Source organism: Saimiri boliviensis, chromosome 3 (assembly GCF_048565385.1).
Source record: "Saimiri boliviensis isolate mSaiBol1 chromosome 3, mSaiBol1.pri, whole genome shotgun sequence".
NCBI lineage: Eukaryota > Metazoa > Chordata > Mammalia > Primates > Cebidae > Saimiri > Saimiri boliviensis.
The window spans coordinates 70,739,259-70,755,111 of NC_133451.1; positions in this window are offsets into that span (position 1 = coordinate 70,739,259).

The following is a 15,853-nucleotide window of genomic DNA, read 5'->3' on the forward strand; positions in this document are numbered from 1 at the left end:
CCTGAGGCCCTCCAATACCCACACTATTGAATAAGTTGACAGATTTGATTTGCTTTTCATTGGATTTAACTTTGTGTAGAGTTTTATATATATAATGCATAATGAGGGAGATTGGCTTGTAGCCTCTTGTACCTTTGTCAGGATTGGTATTAGGAAAATACTGCCTTCATAGAATTATTTGTAAGGTATTTTCCTTATCTGGAAGACTTTGTGTTTAATTGGCATTATTTAAGTGTGAGGATTTCTGCATAAAGCTCTCTGGACCCGGAATTCCTTTGTGGCAGAGTTTAACTACATTCAGTCTCTTAAGGGAAGAGCTATTCAGGTATCTATTAATACTTTGGATGAGCTTTGCTATTTTGTGCCTTTTGACTAATTTGTCTATTCCATGTCAGCTTCATTTAAGCTGTAAAACTTGTATAATTTATTCTTTTTATAATCTGTGGTGATGTTGCTTCTCTTTATGCTAGTAATTTGCGTGTTCTCATTGCTTTCCTCAATCTGGCTAGAAGACGAGCTGGCAAACTATACTCTTTGGGCTGCCTCACTTTGTACTTTGACAAAGAAACAATTCAAGGAAAGAGATGGCATATGCAGTGGCCTGTCCATCTTTGGAATTCAGTTTATCTTGTTGCTTGTCAATTTTAACTCTGAAATCAAGGATGGCTAAGATTTTGTAGATTTTGGCTTTTTCTCATTGTTAGGGGAGTAGTAACATTCTTAGTTTTCTACATTCTAAGTGGAAGCAAAAATCCTATCATATTCAGACATTTTGTGTAGATATTAGAGCTTTGAACAGAAGCAGTTTATTGAAATAGCCAGCAAATGGCAAATAGAAAGATTGATGTGGGGAAACAAAACCATCCTGCAATGTAGTCTTCAAGGAATGCTCTATTAGCTGCACTGAATCCTATTACATTGAAGTGGGAAATTCTCTGGCTATTTAGTGAATCCTGCCAACTTCACACATAAGGAGTCAAAGGGGACAGTAACTTGCCTGTGAGTCCACTCCTCAGAGCTGGGATGGGATAGTAGCTTCTGGTAGCTTGATTTCGAGATAGTCTCTTTTGAGGATGACTTAAGCTTAAGATGTCTCTGTACAAATGGCAGTGCTTCTCCTGAGTGTTTGCTCTCGTGGGTGCTGAGGTTTGACTCTTCTCACAGACACTCTGTCTACGTGTGGCTTATCCCACAAGCATATTCTCTGGCATAGCATATGCTCTTGTAACTATGCTTGCATGTGTGGATAAGGGTTGTAAGGTAGTGGATAAGACCACATGTGGTTGTAGAATGAAGGGTGTATATGAACCTCAGACTGAATCCTGGGAGAGAATGATAATAGCACCATGCAAGATGCCTGGATCAGGAGCCCCTGTCCCACTGTCTCTGTGAAGGCCAGGTTCAACCTCCACTAGTTTTATTTTTGAACAAAATTTCTATAGGCGTTGGGAGAACAGGTGGTATTTTGTTACATGAATAAGTTTTTTAGTGGTTTGTGAGATTTTGGTGGACCGACCACCTGAGCACTATATACTGTACACAGTTTGTAGTTTTCTATCCCTCACCTCCCTCTCACCCTTTCCCCAGAATCCCCAAAGTCCACTATATCATTCTTAAGTCTTTGCATTCTCATAGCTTAGTTTCCACTTATGACTGAGAACATGCCATGTTTGGTTTTTCCATTCCTAAGTTACTTCACTTGGAATAATGGTCTCCAACTCCATCCAGGTTGCCGTAAATGCCATTAATTCAGTCCTTGTTATGTCTGAGTAGTATTATATCACGTATATGTACCACAGTTTCTTTATCTGCTTGTTGATCGATGGGCATTTCGGCTGGTTCCATGTTTTTGCAATTGTGAATTATGCTGCTGTAAACATGCGTGTGCAATTATCTCTTTCGTGTAATGACTTCTTTTGCTCTGGATAGATATCTAGGAGTAGGATTGCCAGATCAAATGGTAGGTCTACTTCTAGTTTTTTAAGGAATCTTCACACTGTTTGCCATAGTGGTTGTACTAGTTTAAATTCCTATCAGCAGTGTAGAAGTGTCCCCTTTTCACCACATCCATGCCAACCTCTTTTTTATTAAGGCCATTCTTGCAGGAGTGAGGGAGTAAGGTGGGTTGTGATTTACATTTCTTTCATTCGTGATTCAACCTCCACTAGTTTCAGATGTGAATTGTGCTTTAATTGAGGTTCAGATACAACTGTGTAGGTAGGCAGCAAGGAGGGCAGACCAAAACACGGAGGCTTCCATGGCTTAGTATAGAGCAGCAGAGTGGCAGCTAGGAGGGAGGGAGGGAGGAATGTGGAAGGAGGAGGATCATGCTGTCTTATGCTGTGTTCTTAGTGACCCTGCTGACTTCCTTTGTTTTTCAAACAAACAAGATTCTGTGTTATCTTTGAAATGTTCCAACTTCAGCCTAATGTTTTACCTATATGTATTTTCTGATTACTTAAAACTTGTAAACTGTCAGAAACCCTGATATGCAAATTTTAACGAAGAATTATTCAATTCTCTTCCCAGCTTTTGTAACATTTAGAAACAATCCTTTTCACCCGCACTCCAAATTATGCATGCCAGAGACTGACTAGAATTATGCTATTTGGAGAAGTAATCTAATGAGTCCTGAGAGGCCATCTACTACTAGCCTTGAACATTCCTACCCATATTTCTTGGATATGCCAAGAACTCAAGACCCTGATCGTGTTTTACCTGGGCCAATTCTCAGGGTTATGTGTTCAGTGAGGAACTCTATGGGATGAAGTAGTATTTCCCTCCAGGGAAAAAAGCAGGCTTGTTTATTGCTTGTTTATAAAATGGTAGGTTCCTGAAGTTCAGTGTTTCTTGGCTGTGGTGCAAACCCACTGCATGCATCTTCTTGGCCCCTTTGCATCTTTTTTATGGGACTTAAGGATTGTGGAAAACTGACACTAACATGATGCCTATGTTTGTGCCATGAATAGTAAAATCCTGTCTCCGATTCAGGAGTCTTATCCCCTGCCAGCATTCATGAAACAGTAACAGTAACTTACCTGTTTGCATGTAGGGTAACATTCCATACCCTCATCCAAACATATCTGAACTTAGAAGTATGTCTACCATAAAATAAGCAAAATAGTAGCATGAAACGCTGATCTTACCTTTGGAAAAGGAGCCTCACTAAAATTAGATTGCAGTGGCACAAATGAATTTTGGAAGTTATAACCACTGTGCTTTGAAAGAGAATTCTGCAGCTAAATGCTGCCCTCTTGCTGCTATTCCAGGAGCCTACCTTACCCACATGAGAGCCCAGTTCTCATAATGCTCTCTTGCCATCGACCCCGGACAATGTATGACAGCCAATGTAGAAAATCTCAAAGATGCCAGTGCTACTCCTGCTAATACACTTACTACTTTGGTGAGGGTTGAATCTTCCAGCACTCCTAGGGAACATAACTGCATGATGAACTCTCTAGTCTTAATTTATTCCAGGTTGCCCAACTGAGCCTTTTGACTACTTCAGTATTCAACCTCCAGTAAATAAGGTAGAAATTCCAGAAATGCCTTGGCAACTTCTTCCATACTTAAAGGAGCTATCCTGTGAGGGCTCAAAGGCACATACCAGGTGTCCTTGAGAATATTTTAGATTTCCCTTTGAAGAGTGACTTGGTCCAGCTGGGATTGCTGTCCGTATATAGCCTTCAGCTATCTGCTTTCAGTTCACCCGAGAACATGCCTTTCTTCATTTAAGGACTGATTGTGTTGAAAGTGTAAAGGCCCAGCCATGTTGGCTCAGTGTAAAACAACTCTAATGGGTTAGTTCTCCAGAACTCTCTAGAGTTGGGTGAGGTTCTCCGCTCTATATTGTGGTTGACTTCTCCTATGACCAGTCCTGCTACCTTGCTCTCCCATAAATGTTTCGTCCAAGTAAATACTCTGCATGCCAAATTCTTAACATCTGGTTTTGAAAAAGCCAGCCTGAGGCAGCTGGGGCCAGAAGTGGTCCAAGAAAGCAGGTAATACCATGGTGCTTGATTTAGGCTGGATTCCTAGCTGTCCAGCTGACTCTGAAGACCTTATTGGTGGCAGGTGGAATGCAAACAGCCCTCCACACATGGCAGTCTAGTTGTTAAACAGTCTCCCCGGTGATGGATAGGATGGTATACTGGTAGAGGGAAGTGCATTTGTTAGTGTAACAAAGCATGTATATATACCACAGTTTCTTTGCATTCTCATAGAGAAGTAGTCCTAATTCTTTCATTGGCTAAGTTCCATTGACATTGGAGATCCATAGTGTCATCCTGGCCACCATGATAAAGCAGGGACATACTATGGCCAGGTTATAAATAGAGTAATGACCAAAGTTCAGCAGCTTATAGGCCCACTGCATCCAGCCTGGTGGTGACTTCCCAAGTCCCAGAATAAATTGGAATGGACATTCTTGGTCTTAGGAACACCTCTCACATTGAATGTTCTTGGCCTTTTCTATGATTGCGCTTACCTATAGGCCAAGTAGAAAATGTTTAAACTGTTACACTGAAAAGGGCTGGTTAAAATCAGTGCTGGGGGATTTGTCTCCACTGTTCACATCCTCCACCTTGGGAGACCCTGCAACTCCCTCACAGCCTCTGTTGCCCTGTGATTTGCAGGTTCTTGGGGATGCATAGCTAAGATGCCAGAAAATCCTGGAAGCTGGGAAATGACAATGGCTGAGAAGTAAAGAAGGTGGGTTTTGTCTGATTCAGGGACTACACAGAACCAAGTTCTGCAGGCCTGTCACCTAAGTCTGTTTCAGATAGGCTTTTTGTTTGTTTTTTTTTTTTTTGGTTTTCGTTTTAAAGAGAATTTTAAAACAGTCAAAAGAATAGAAATTAGTTACCTGTCCTCTTGCTAGGCAGGGAGACAAACTCATTCCCCACAGGTTCAAGACTATGGCTAAGTGGTGAGGAAGGCAGGCTCAGCGCCCAAGCCTTGGGGAGATGCAGAAGGGATCCATGCCAGGCACTTGACTGGAGGGCACTCCCCCACATTCTGTCATGCAAGCTTGTGGATAAAAAAGCCTAAAACATTGAAACTTGCTTCTCCAGAGCAAGTATACCATAGAGAGAGGGAAGAAGGAAAAAAGAACACAAGAGAGAAAGTAAGAGGCAAGTGACAATCTTTTCATAATTAAATATTGGAAGTGACATTCGCTGTTTTTAAGTATATTCTGACTAGAAGTGAGTCACAGGGGTATCAGCCTTTGTTGAGGCTCAGGTAGGCAGTTTTAAACTCACCTGTGTAAACAAAGTTGCTGGGAAGTTACACAGCCAGTGGGCAGAGCTCAGCAAGGCCTCTGCGCCAATAGTGACTAGACTCTCTTTTTGCTGGGCAGAGCATCTCTGAAAAAAGGCAACAGCTCATCAGTGACTTACAAATTGCCCACTATCCTGGGACAGAGCACCTGGGAAAAGAGGCAGTTGTGGGTTCTGCTTCAGGAGACTTAAACACCCTGCCCAGCAGCTCTGAAGGGAGCAACGAGTCTCCCAGCACAGCACTTGAGCTCTGATAAGGGACATACTGCCTCAAGTGGCTCCCTGACCCCTGTTTATCCTGACTGGGATTCACTCATACAAGAGAGCTCTGGCTGACATCTGGTGGATACCCTTCTGGGACCGAGCTATCAGAGGAAGAAACAGGCAGCAATCTTTGCTGTTCTGCAGCTCCCGTGGGTGAGCTCCCAGGCAAGCAGGGTCTGGAATGGACCTCCAGAAAACTGCAGCACATCTGCAGCAGAGGGGCCTGACTGTTAGAAAGAAAACTAAAAATCAGATAGCTTCCACATCAACAGAAAGGACGTCCACTCAGAGACCCCATCCAAAGGTCACCAACCTCAAAGACCAAAGGTAGATAAGTCCACAAAGATGGGAAGAAACCAGCACAAAAAGGCTGAAATCGCCAAAAACCAAAACACCTCTTCTCTAAGGGATCACAACTCCTCACCAGCAAGGAACAAAACTGTATAGAAAATGAGTGTGACAAATTGACAGAAGCAGGCTTCAGAAGGCGGGTAATAACAAACTTCTCAGATCTAAAGGAGAATGTTCTAACCCAATGCAAGGAAGCTAAGAACACTGAAAAAGTCAGACGAAGTGCTAACTAGAATAACCAGTGTAGAGAATAACATAAATGGTGTCTATGGAGCTGAAAAACACAGCATGAGAACTTCATAAAATATACACAAGTTTAAATAGCCCAATCAAGCAGAATAAAGGATATCAGAGATTGGAGATCAACTCAATGTAACAAAGTGAGAAGGCAAGATCAGAGATGAAAGAGTGAAAAGAAATGAATAAAGCCTCCAAGAAATATGGGATCATGTAAAAAGACCAAATATACATTTGATCGGTGTATCTGAAAGTGATGGGGAGAATGAAACCAAGTTGGGAAACAATCTTCAAGATATTATCCAGGAGAACTTCCCCAACCTAGCAAAGCAGGCCAACATTCAAATTCAGGAAATACAGAGAACACCACAAAGGTATTTCTTCAGAAGAGCAATCCAAAGGCACATAAATTGTCAGCTTCACCAGGGTTAAAATGGAAGAAAAAAATGCTAAAGGCAGCCAGAGAGAAAGGTCGGGTTACCCACAAAGGGAAGCCCATCCGACTCAGCGGATCTCTCAGCAGAAACCCTATAAGCCAGAAGACAGTGGGCCAATATTCAACATCCTTAAAAGAATTTTCATCCCAGAATTTCATGTCCAGCCAAACTCCATAAGCAAAGGAAAAATAAAATGCATTACGGACAATCAGCTGCTGAGAGATTTTGTAACCACCAAGCTTGCCTTATAAGAGCTCCTGAAAGAAACACTAAACATGGAAAGGAACAGCCAGTACCAGCCACTGCAAAAATGCACCAAATTGTAAAGACCATTGATGCTATGAAGAAACTGCGCCAACTAACGGGCAAAACAACCAGCTAGCATCAAAATGGCAGGGTCAAATTTCACACATAACAATATTAACCTTAAATGTAAATGGGCTAAATGTCCCAATCAAAAGACATAGACTGGTGAATAAAGAGTCAAGACCCACTGGTGTCCTGTATTCAGGAGACCCATCTCACATGCAGAGACACACATAGGCTCAAAATAAAGGGATGCAGGAAGATTTAATAAGCAAATAGAAAGCAAAAAAAGTAGGAGTTGCAATCCTAGTCTCTGATCAAACAGATTTTAAACCAAAAAAGATCGAGAGACAAAGAAGGGCATTACATAATGGTAAAGGGATCAATGCAACAAGAAGAACTAACTATCCTAAATATATAGGCACCCAATACAGGAGCACCCAGATACATAAAGCAAGTTCTTAATGACCTACAAAGAGACTTAGAGTCCCACACAATAATAGTGAGAGAATTTAACACTCTACTGTCAATATCAGATCAATGAGACAGAAAATTAACAAGGATATCCAGGACTTGAACTCAAATCTGGACCAAGCAGATCTAATAGACATATACCGAACTCCTCACCCCAAATCCACAGAATATACATTTTTTTCAGCACCACATCACACTTAATCTAAAATTGACCACATAATTGCAAGTAAATCAATCCTCATCAAATGCAAAAGAACAGAAATCACAACAGTCTCTTACACCACAGTGCAATCAAGTTAGAATTCAGGATTAAGAAACTCCTTGAAGCACAACTACATGGAAACTGAACAACCTGCTTCTGAATGACTACTGGATAAATAAAGAAATGAAGGCAGAAATAAAGATGTTCTTTGAAACCAATGGGAATGAAGATACAACATACCAGAATCTCTGGGACACATTTAAAGCAGTGTCTAGAGGGAAATTTATAGCACTAAATGCCCACATGAGAAGTGAGGAAAAATCTAAAATAGATACCCTAACATCATGATTAAAAGAACTAGAGGAGCAAGATCAAACAAATTCAAAAGCTAGCAGAAGACAAGAAATAAGATCAGAGCAGAACTGAAAGAGATAGACACAAAAAACCCTTCAAAATATCAATAAATCCAGGAGCTGGTTTTTTGAAAAGATCAACAAAATAGACTGCTATCCAGGCTAGTAAAGGAGAAAAGAAAAGAACAGAATAGATGCAATAAAAAATGATAAAGGGGATATCGCCACCGATCTCACAGAAACACAAACTGCCATCAGAGATTACTACGAATACCTCTATGCAAATTACCCAGTAAATCTAGAAATGGATAAATTCCTGGACACTTTACACCATCCCAAGCCTAAACCAGGAAGAAGTTGAATCCCTGAATAGACCAATAACAGGGTCTCAAATTGAGACAGCAATTAATAGCCTACCAACCCAAAAAAGTCCAGGACCAGACAGATTCACAGCCAAATTCTACCAGAGGTACAGAGGAGCTGCTACCATTCCTTCTGAACTATTCCAAACTGTTTTACAAAAAGAATCCTCCCCAACTGATTTTATGAGACCAACATCATCCTGATACCAAAACCTGGCATAGACACAACTAAGAAAGAAAATTTCAGGCCAATATCCATGATGAACATTGAAGTGAAAATCAATAAAATACTGGCAAACCAAATCCAACAGCACATAAAAAAGCTTACCCATCATGATGAAGTTGGCTTCATCCCTGGGATGCAAGTCTGGTTCAACATACGCAAATCTATGAGCATAATCCATCACATAAACAGAACAAAAGACAAAAACCACATTGTCTCAAGAAATGCAGAGAAGGCCTTTGACAAAATTCAACAGCCCTTTATGCTAAACACTCTCAATAAACTAGGTATTGATGTATCTCAAAATAAGATCTATTTATGACAAACCCACAGCCAATGTCATACTAAATGGGCAAAAACTGGAAGCATTCTCTTTGAAAACCGGCACAAGACAAGGATGCCCCTCTCACCACTCCTATTCAACATAGTCTTGGAAGTTCTGGCCAGGGCAATCAGGCAAGAGAAAGAAATAAAGGGTATTCAATTAGGAAAAGAGGAAGTCAAATAGCCTCTATTTGCAGATGACATGATTGTATATTTAGAAGATGCCATTGTCTCAGTCCAAAATCTCCTTAAGCTAATAAGCAACTTCAGCAAAGTCTCAGGATACAAAATCCTTAAATGTCTTTTATGGAATACCTTTATAACCCTCATTGACTTTGTCATTGTCTTTTTCTTCCTCTGAGTCTTAACTACTTATGTCGTGACTTCCAGACACACTGGGTGTAGAGTGGGGACCCTGGCCCCATGGCTTTTCTGGGTTCAGCCTGTGCGGCAGCTCACTGATTAAAGTCAATTGCCTGCAGGTCTCCCAGGCTATAGTTGTACACTGAGTCTACAGTTCTGGGGTCTCTGGGACTGCACCTGGGCCTGGTTGAGTCACAGCTGAAACGGTCAAGGAGCACTGCCCTGGGATGCAGGGAGCAGACTTGACACAGCCCTGTGCAACAAGCTTTGTGGTCTCGCAGATCCCCTGGGTACCTTTCTTAACCATTCTGCCCTCAAGGCCCTGGTACCCTTGGGCCTGCAATGGTCATGGCAGCACAAATCTCCAAAAAGCCTTGAGGGTCATTCTTCCTTCCGTTATCTTGGTGAACAGTAACTGGTTTCTACCCATACTAATCTCCTTATCAAACAGTTGCTTGGCCCCACCCTTTTTTTTTTTTTCTCCTCCTAACCATGCTCTGAATGTTTCATATGTCCAGGATGAGACTTTCCAAATCTTTATATTCTGCTTTTAAATCATGAATTCCATCTTTCTATATTTCTTCATCAGCAGTTAAGAGAAGCCATGTGGCACCTTCAACACTTTACTGCTTAGAGTTCTCCCATCAAATACTCTACTGTATTTTTCTCAACTTTGCTTTCCACAAAGTCTTGGGACATGGACAAAATTCCACCAATTTCTTGGCCACATGATATAGCAAGAATGACCTTTCCTCCAGTTTCCAGTACTTCCTCATTTGAGTCATCAAAATAGTAATCACTAATCCCTATTTCTACTAACATTCCATTCATAACCATTTAGATCACCTCTCAGATGAAGGTTGTCTTCTACTTTCCTGTGAGCTACCACCAGAATCTCCGTTAATTCTCTGTTCATGGCAATGCAGGCTTTTTCCAGCACTCAAACTGTTTCAGCCGCTACCCATTACCGAGTTCCGAAGCTGTGTCTGTATTTTTAGGGGTTTGTTATACACTACTTGTCTGGTACCAGTTTTAGACCAGACTGCTACAACAGTATCACAGACTAGATAATTTATGAAGAACATAGGCAACCTATAAAGAACAAACAGTGGCTCATGCCTGTAATCTCAGTACTTTGGGAGGTAGAGGTGGGAGGATTGCTTAAAATTGGGAGTTCAAGACTAGCCTGGGCAACAAAGACCTCATCTCTACAAAAAAATAAATATTCTGGTGTAGTGGCATGTGCTACTTAGGAGGCTTAAGCAGGAGGATCGCTTGAGCCCAGGAGGTAAAGGTCGTGAACCACAGACACGCCACTGCACGTCAGACTGAACGACAGAGCAAGACACTGTCTCAATTTTTTTTCTTAGTCCTGGTGACTGGGAAGTCAAAGATAGAGGTATCAGCAGATTTGGTATCGGAGAGGAGGAAGGTAGTGTCTCTCCTTCCAACGTGGCACCTTTTTGCTGCATCTTCTGAAGGGGAGGAATGTTCTCACATGGTGGAAGGTAGACGGGCAAGAGGGACTAGATGATAAGTAAGGCCTCCTTTATAAAGGACTTTATTCCATTCGTGAAGGAGGAGCCTTTGTGATCTAGTCACCTCAAAGTCCCCACCCCTTAGTAGTATCACATTGGCCATGAAGTTTCAACCTATGAACTTCAGAGGAGACATACTCAAGCCATAGCAGCCTGTCTCTCATCTTAGAAGCACCACCCTTGATCTTATGCTGCCCTCTAGCCATTGCCCTTTGCCTCCTCTCTGACTCAAACTCTAAAGTGGTCTCTCCTCTACTTTCCTACTGCTCATCCTCTACTACCTGGCTCCACGTTAAACTATGGACCTTCAATTTCTGCAGTCATAAATGGATGCATTTCATTCATGTAGTATTCTATAGTGTTGGAAAAAGTGATTACCCTGTTATGATATTTGATGTATTAGTGTGGGTAGGTTGTAGTTTCCAGTCAATCTATGTTGCTTTAAAGGTAATTGGTAGATATGATTAAAGCCTATAATCAGTTGACTTTAGGGAGATTATCCTGTAAAATATGCTGGGTCTGGTTCAACTAGTTGGAAGGCCTTAAGAACTGAGCTGAGGCTTCCCTGTTGTAGAGATTCTGCCTAATGACAGCAGGTTCATCTGCGACTGAGTTCTAGCTTGCCCTTCCTGAAACCCTGCCCTACAGATCTCAGATTTGTCTAACCAGCCCCCACAATTGCAAAGTAGCACCATCTGATAAGCTATAGATGAAGTTACGGGTATACCACCTTAGAACATTTTAGACACAAGAAGTGCAGTAGAATTGACTGAATGCTTGTAACTGTCTTGGAGAAAGTAGGGACAGAAAAGGCTGAGCTTAAGCCTTCAAATTCTAAGCTCGTAAGCTTCCTCATCTCTCTACAAATAACCTGAACTTTCATATCTATCGTGGCCCTTTACTATAAGTGCAAGGTCAAGACTTCCAAAAGTCAAACCCAGAGTGTCACATCCTGTGAGTGATTGAATTCCAACGTGAATTGGAGTCCCAGCCTAATAAGGTGGCTTCTGTTTGAGAGCATTGATTGAGAAGAAACGGGATTCTGAATAGAGAAGCTTGGGCAGATTCCACTGAAGCTAAGAACATAAAATTCCTAAATCAGGTGGATTTTCCTTGGCTGGTAAAAACAGCCCTTCTACTCCTGCCTGAGGTGGTTAGCTCTTTATTGTCTGAGGCTGTTGCTTTGCAAGGCACCACTGATTCTCCTTAGGATATATTCCTGGCATCTGTTTCCAGACTTAGACTCATGTTCCAAAAGCTCCTAAAGGGTGAAGTACAAAATCGAGATGTACAACCTCAAAACAGCTGCATAATTTTTCCGAATTTTTATACAGAAATACAGGGAATATGTAGGAATCTTCAGGGTGGGGTTGTGATGAAAAGAATACAAAGTTGGATCAAGCTGAATTTATTGATGTGTCAATTAAACATAGATTCTAGGTTTGTTTTAACTTGAGACACTATAAAGGGTTCTTTCTGTTGAAAATGTGGACCCAAAGGTGGCCTACACTAAAGAAGTTAAAATGCTAGACCTGTGTGGGTCTCCTATAGAGGAAGGGTATCAGAAGGCTTAGGGATGTAGGAATGCTATAATGGATTTGTCACATAAGACCCTTTTTACCTATCCAGGAGGGGTAGGGAAGAAAAGGGAAAATGAAGAGTGAAGAGCATTGGGGTATTAGGAAGCCTGGCATAGAGAGGTGATGGGGTAATGTTTCTCAGAAGACATGCTTTTTATTACTTTGAGAAATTTGAGTGTCCTGGCACCCTTAAAAGAGCTTGGTTGTCATTCTCTGTAGGTCAGAAATTAGTGTGAACTGCTACCACGAAACTGCAATCCTTAAATACAATAGGGATAATGGGATCCTAGGGTAGCAGAAGCTAGGTGGTAGTACATAAACACCAGAGACAGGCAGGAATAATTAGTGTAAAAGCCAAGTAGTAATCAGAAGCGTGACTCCGAGACCCATGCTGTTTACTGGTTGATCACAACGTCCCTATAAAAGTAACATGGGAATCTGGGAAATTCCTGAGTAGCATAAGAGTTCTAGTAAATAGTCCACTTTGAATTGCCAAAAGTCACAGCCCCTCAATCAATTCCCAAACATCAACTAGTTCACAGACCAAGAATTGTTTGAATGGGAGACCTGAGATCTTTGAGGAATGAAGTTGCTGTACTGCTAAAAGTTCATACTGTTAAGCCCTTTTGGGGAAGGCTGGAAAAATATTATCAGTGTGACAATGTATTAGAGAAAGGAAGATAATCAGGCTTCTCAGGGATAATTAGACACTGGCTATGAACTGACACTCCTGTAAACCCAAAATATCACTGCAATACAGAGGATAGAGGCTTATGGAGGTCAGGTCATAGAATTTTAGTTAAGGGTCAATTCACAGCGTGGGTGGAGTAGGTCCCCAAACTCATCCTGTGGTTATTCTGAGTCTGAAATGTATAATTATTACACACATACTCAGCAACTAATAGAAACCCCACGTGCATTCCCTGACCTGTACAGTGAATACTTTTGGTAGCAAAGGCCAAGTGGAAGTCATTAGTATTACCTCTATCTACAAAAACAGTGAACCAAAAGCAATACCATATTCTGGAGAATAGTGTCAGTATCAAGGACTTGAAAGATGCAGGGATACTGCTCATTAAAACATACACTCTGAATGAAGAGATTCCCCCAAATAGGCTTTGTGTGAGCAACATAGCTGTTTATTCACCTGGGTGCAGGTGGGCTGAGTCCAAAAAGAGAGTCAGCAAAAGGTGGTGGGGTAGGAGTTGGTTTTACAGGTTTGGGGTAGGCAGTGGAAAGTTACAGAAGTTACCGTTTAGGACAGTTTTTTGCAAGCTAGGAGAGGGTCGTAGGGTCTGGAGTCATGAGGTTGACCAAGGTTGGTTACAAAGTCCAATGGCCTTGTCAACTGAGGCCGGAATAAGAATCAACAGAAGAATATCTCAAGTTAGTTAGGCGCTGCAGGGGTTGATTGTTCTGCTTTTCATGGTCTTCCAGTTACTTCAGGTTTTCTAATCGCAGAAGGCCCTCCAGAGGTGTACATTTGGATTACAGGGTTTACCATAGCATCCATGGTGCCATCAGTCAGCCTACAAGACTGTACATTACTGTCTTTTTATGTTAGTAAGATAAAGGAAAATGAAGACTGAAGGGCAGTGGAGTATTAGGAAGGCCAGCACAGAGGGGTCTTCAAGTAGGATTGGGGGTGGTGCCGAAACCTAAAAACGGGAAAGAATTTAGACTGCTGGGAGATCTTGGGGCAAGGGGTGATACTGTGGGGTTGTTAGAAGTAGCATTTGTTGTGCTGATTGGTTATCACTTGTATACTATTTTGCAGGAGTTGAGAGATCAATCGGAAAACATGGGGTCCAAATAAGAGAAGGGGAAAGATAGGTATCAGAGGACTAAGGATTGGAAGAAGCCATGACTCCCAGTTAGAGAGTGTCCAGCCAGTCCAGCCAGGTCCAGAATAACGATTTACCTGTTAGTGAGCTTTTGGGCTTTGTCTCTTAATTTATTGATGGCATCATATATGAGACTGGACTGGTTTACATAAAATAAACATTCTTCATTTAGGAATAGGCAAAGACCTTTGTCAGCATTCAGCAGATCAAGACCTGTGGTTTTGGAGGACAACTGCAGCTAGGGAATTTACTTGAGCTTGAAGGGATAATGATTAAGTCAATTCTGCAGTGCTAGCAGAGAAATAGAGAGGCTATGGAAGGTGACGATTAAAGTGGTAAGGCCTGCTATGCCTGTGCTGAGTGCAGTAGTAATTGCTAATCCTACAAGTAAGGGGATGAATGGAATGGCCCGCTTGTGTCGTGTTGGGACCACAAGTGGAAAAGGGAAGCTTTCATTTCCATTGGCAAACTGAATTTTGGGAGTAAGGAAAACTAGGGTACAAGTGCCTGCCCAGTTGGTAGGAAGGCAGATGTAAGAAGCACCACAGAGGAAAAAAAGTCCTTGGCTCAGATAGAACTGGAAGTGTAACTGAAAAGGTGAGAAAGTGTTCTGAGGGGGCTGGGGCTTTGGACCTAAATGCCAAGGGAACCAGCAAGGGCTGTGGCTGTTAAAGGTGTGTAGCGGGTTTGGTAGGGTAACGGTGTAGAGGGAGAGCTCTTGTTTTCGTGGTATGAGAAAACGTGGTATCTATAACCACTCACTCTCATTAACAAGACTGGGTATGAGCAGACAGGAAGAGAAGTCAAGGAGGAGCGTCTAAGGAGCAAGGAGTACCTGAGAGGGGAAATGCTTATCTAGGCAAACCCTGCTATTGATGTTTTTAAGGCTGCTAGTAATAAGGGGGGGCTTTTCTGTAATGCACAGTTCGTATGCTCCTGTTTTTTGGTTAATGTGGGTAGTAGGGCTCTTGAGGTGAAGTGTACAGAAATATAAAGAGGGCAGGAGATTTCCTAGGGGGATTCCAGTGGGTGATTGTCAAGAGACGCATAAGGTAGTGTCTATAGGAATAGTTGTTGGTGTGGTTAGTGGTCTGAGAATGGCGGGTGTTGAGTTGACATTGGGCAAAAGATTATGTAGGTGAGTGCGTAGAAGAGCAGCAGCCTGTTGAGATATCTGGGGTGTCTCTGTCAACTCTGCCTAGGAGGTAGAGGAGTTCTGGGGTGTACCAGTGGGAGGAGTCAAAGGAAGTCTGGAGGTGTAGAGAAATGGGAGTGTTCAGTCAGTCATTAGGGCGGGAACAGCTGTGTAATTGGATGAGGAGAGGGAAATGCATAGCCAGCAATCTCTGGCTAAGGAAGGGTTCAAGTTGGCTAGAAGGGAGTAGGTTAGGTTTATGGTATGTTGGAGGTATTGAGGGAGAGGTATGGGGTAGCAGGAGAATGAGAGCGAGATTAAGAGTGAGTATAAAAGAAGAGGAGGGCTTCATTAGGGTGGAAAAACTGGAGAGTTCCTTGCCACAGAAGGTCTGACCACTCTAAAAGAGAATTGAGGGTGGCAGCCTGGGGATAAAACCACAATATCGGCTAGAATTGCCTGAAGGAAAAGTGTAAACAAAAACAGTGCATTTAAGTTTCTTCAGGAATTTGAGTGAGCTTTAGAGAGGTTGGGTAGAGGACTTGTGACTTTCAAGGGGAGGTGGAGGAGTCAGGCTGCTT